The following is a 3,914-nucleotide window of genomic DNA, read 5'->3' as shown; positions in this document are numbered from 1 at the left end:
TGTGTACACACCCCAATGAATGGGAGTGTACACAAGACAGAACACCTTCAAACTCTTGTATTCTGTCTGTTTTACTTCAGGTGAAGGTACCAACTGCGTATATTCTGTCTTAACCTAGTATTTATTGACCTAGGGGAGACACCTAACATCGCAGCCATGGGGAAGCAGGTAAGATCTGATTTAGAAACATTTACTGGCATTGGTTTGGGACTTTAATTATTGGTACAGGTCTTAAATTTATTTCAGCTGCACAGAGTGGCAGTAGTAATCATCTCAAGCTGAGGAGTGGATCAGTTGATTAGCACTTTTGTGTTGAATCAGGAAAAGTGACCGTTGTGACTTAAGTCTTTATCAAAAAGCCAAATAAAATTTCTGCAAACATAAAAGTCTTTCTAAAATAAATTTTTTAAAATAATTTTTACTGTGTGGTTTGCATTAATTCGACATTAAGTGTAATTGATGGTGATTTCAGCTATCTGAATCTACAGAGTGAATTCTACACATTAATGGTGCACGTGCATGGCTGCACGAGCATGAACAGCCAGATTTGCACATTAGGAAGCACTGCAGTTTATGTGTAACACATTAAAGGAGAGTGGTTCCTTGTGTTTCTTGGTAAGGACGTTAAAGGGAGAGTCAAGTATGTTGCCTTAACAACAAGTTCAGCCTTGTTTGCACATGCAACACATCTGCTGACACTTAAATACACATTTTAGATGTCCACTTCCTCATGAAAATAGTGCTGCCAAATTATTGACTTGGCAAATATATAATATTTTCTGTGTACAGGGGCTAATTTATTGTCATACTTTTGTTGTCCAAGATGTTCAGTTCTGTTTTTTTTTAATACATAGCTTGATTTTCAGTTAACAGCACTGATCATCTAACTTTTGTCTGGTGAGAACTACACCAGTGTCATGTTGTTTTAAGAGAGAACAGAATGCATAATTGTGCCAAATAACTGTGGATAGGAAACTCTGGTGAATTCATTCTGGTTTTCAGTACTTTCCTTCATGCAAGCATCTTGCTCTGCTGTTGCTCTGAAATGCCCCCATTCTGTTGTTCTTAAGAAACTGAAACTAAAGTTTTATTTCTTAGTGTCAAGTTTGTTTTTTCTTTTGTTAACTAGCCAGTAAAGAGACGAGTGCTTTGGATGTCTGATGGGTTTTTAATCTATTTTTTAAATCTTACTTTTGCTCACTTTACATATCTCTGTTTCTTCAATCTTTTTTTCCAAATTCTAAACAAAACTGGCTCAACTGGATCAGCAGTGCCAGATCCATCAGCAGCTGTGAGATCTCTGGGTCTGCTTGTTGTGGGAGGGTGAGAGCTGATGCTGCTTCAGTCTTACTGTCAGTGCCAATAACTATATGGTACATGGAAATTGGGCACTTGTATATGTGTGTGTGTGTGTGTGTGTGTGGACCCACCTCACTGTGCAGCTGAAGCATATTCTTTCATCAGCAATCTCTATGGGAAAAGCAAAAGTTTAATCCATTTTAAACTCAAAGAATGTGCTTCACAGGCCCAGATTGAGCAATATGCCTCACAATGTCTTGAAGGAAATTTTTTTTGACATGCAGATGGAGTGTACATGAGGATATCTTGTATAGCCACACTAAGCCAAAACTCACAGCAAAAGCAGAAAAAATGGTCCACTGACTCTTTTAACCTTCAGAGCATCTGTTACAGAGCAGAGGCATGCCTTTTATATCTATGTGCACACCGGTAGTTATCACTGATAGTGCTAAATGTAACAGTGACATTACCGTCAAAGTGGTTGATTCTGAGCAGACAGTGTTTTGAAAACATCAGCCCAGATGCAGCTGACCCAGATTCCAACAGCTGGGCTTCTGCCTTTGGCTTTTACAGTCTCCTTGGACACATGAACACAGCACACCACAACAGATGTTCAAACCTCCTCCAGCATTTCTTGGTGTAGGAGGTTTCAGCTTAGTGGTCTAGTGTCTTTGGCTGCAGGATGGATGAACACTATAGCTCTTAAATCACTTCCTCAGGGTGTTAAACAAATAGTGTATTTGCTGCTTGTAAAAAAAAAAAAAGGTGGAGTTAACAGTACTAGGGTGTTAGCAAATACTCAGTAAAGATAACATCAGTGTTGTTGAAAGAATGTTCTTGCTAAAGATGCCACACTAGTTTTCTTTAGATCCCTAAGAAGATGGAAGCAATTACAATCTTTTCCAAGAAGCAAAACATGTTGCAGATATTCACTGCACCCTTTCAAATCAAAACTTTCAGGCCATAGGGCTGTGGTGTGGATTAAACTTGCTGTCCTGTAACACATGATCCTTCACTATTTAATTCCAGTGAGAAAACAAAAAAACAATACAGTCTTTCATTGCATTGCTTTCAAACACATTTTCTTTGGATATTGTGTTTAAAAGTTTCATTGTAATCTTTTGGGTTTTTTTCTCTTATTGTAACTTCATGCTAAGCAGCCCATGGAAGCAGACAGAAACCTACAATTCCATAAAGTTTATCAATTTAAACATTACAAGTAGTTTAAAAACAAGACTCTGACTGAGCAGTTTGTGGAATCCCAGAACTATGTGTATGAGTCATTTATGCTAAGTTCAGTCATACCAGCAGGGATCACAGCTTTGTATCTATTTTTTAAACCATATTAGGGAGGCTGATAATTGATCCTGTTGTTGGCAAAAACCTGAACACAGTGCCAACAAAGCTGCAGCATGCTCAGAGGAAAACAATCAATTCCAGTTCAGTGGCTACAACAGTCCTATATATTCTGTCAGGTAATCATTATGTAGACACTGGGTGGTGTGATGTCTACAGCCCAGTGTGATAGTTTTGCAGAGGATGCTTGTGATAATTAGCTTTAACAATTAAAAAAGGGGATATTTTCTCTGGGATGCTTCCTTAAATTGCACCAAAAACTCTTCTGTTCAAAGTTGAAGATAAATTGCAGGACGTGTTAATTGGCTTGGTACTGACACATTCATTTGTTTGGTTGATGTTTGGATTAATTATGTGCTGCTTAGTTATGGGCAGTATGCCACGGGGTTACAAGCAATTAAAATCTTGAACCTTTGATTTGATTTGATTTATTTATTCTTTGATTTATTTATTCTTTCAAGCATGTAAAGACAGTTGATATATCAACACACGTAATTTTACACATATCCAACAAATGCTAATCCAATATCAATTTGCTTATACCTAGTACATGCTTGAATGGAGTAGGAAGAAGTCAGACTTATCCAGTCCTACCCCATGAATACAGCAGACAAGAAGGATCTAATGGTACTTACTGATCTCTGGTCAGGTTCAGGTGATGAGCCCTTCTCTGCAATTCTTCTCCTGTAAGACAGAGTCCAGAATTATTTCTGAAAAACAGTTGCTATTTTTAAAAACATATCATCATGTTTAATGTTAATATCATAAAGCACAGACCACACAATTCCTCCTGAACTCCACATTTTTAAAACCTAAATTCCTTAGATTTCTCTAGATCTTACAGTGATACTTCTCTGTCAGCAACAAAGTGCATTTAAATTACGATTTTACTACATATCATCTCATAATACTGAGGAATAGTGAGAGTGATGAGTACATGAACTTATTCTTCAGGTGGCACAACAAAATCCATTGCGACCAACATTGGGGTTTGCTAAATCTACTGTATGGCAACTGTGTCAAGTTTCACTTTTCTGTAGTATATGAAACAAGATCTGAAATTCATTCATATGACTCAAGTGCCTATTTTGAGACGTACTGAATCGAAGAGTAATATATGATGTGTCGCTACCTCCTTGCTAACAGGGCACTCATCTCCTCCATGAGCCCTCCTCCTCCAGGCAGAGGGCCGTTGCCTCTGGCTTCAGATTTGGCCCCTCCAGCCCCTGGCATGGCTGCTGCCAGAGCGGCCGCCGCCT

The 3,914-nt window shown here is 38.4% G+C and overlaps 1 protein-coding gene across 1 annotated transcript in view; it reads left to right on the top strand.

The window, feature by feature from the left end:
• The window catches only part of mid1 (midline 1), a 25,537-nt gene continuing 21,623 nt past the window's right edge, over positions 1–3,914 (top strand). The window contains exon 1 of the mRNA XM_020596461.1: positions 1–168. The gene's annotated coding sequence lies outside the window, so the exon portion shown is untranslated. The remainder of the gene's footprint in view (positions 169–3,914) is intronic.

The sequence above is a fragment of the Monopterus albus genome, unplaced genomic scaffold (assembly GCF_001952655.1).
Source record: "Monopterus albus unplaced genomic scaffold, M_albus_1.0 scaffold30.1, whole genome shotgun sequence".
Classification (NCBI taxonomy): Eukaryota; Metazoa; Chordata; class Actinopteri; order Synbranchiformes; family Synbranchidae; genus Monopterus; species Monopterus albus.
This window is presented reverse-complemented; position numbering and strand designations above follow the sequence as displayed.